Source organism: Nannospalax galili, unplaced genomic scaffold (assembly GCF_000622305.1).
Source record: "Nannospalax galili isolate Female #2095 unplaced genomic scaffold, S.galili_v1.0 scaffold563, whole genome shotgun sequence".
In the NCBI taxonomy this organism is placed as follows: domain Eukaryota; kingdom Metazoa; phylum Chordata; class Mammalia; order Rodentia; family Spalacidae; genus Nannospalax; species Nannospalax galili.
Window position 1 is genome coordinate 1323640 of NW_008350459.1, and position 436 is coordinate 1324075.

Sequence of the window (436 nt, forward strand, 5' to 3'; positions counted from 1 at the left end):
TTTTCTTGTGTCCTCCAAGGCTGGACTAGTTGGCTGGAAAGAGTAGCTGGATATTCAGGTGAGGGTCTAGTTATCCTGCTTAGCACTCCTTTAATGAATGAGCACAACTGTCAACAAGCCCAATTGTGACTATGTTTAGAGATCAGGCATAGCTGAAGTCGTGCTGATGGTAGTTATTTCATGCAGAAGGGACTGCTGTATATCATCATCTTATTAAAAGGACCTCGAATTTAAAAGGATTTGGTGCTAGGAGCCACATATGAGGGAGAACATACGTCATTTGTTTTTCTGAGTCTGTGTTACTTCACTAAGCCTAACAGTTTCTAGTTCCAATCATTTACCTGAAAATTTTATTGTTTCATTTTTCCTTAGTGCCGAGTACAACTCCATTGTGTAAATGTATCACATTTTCATTATCCATTATCAGTTGGGGGAC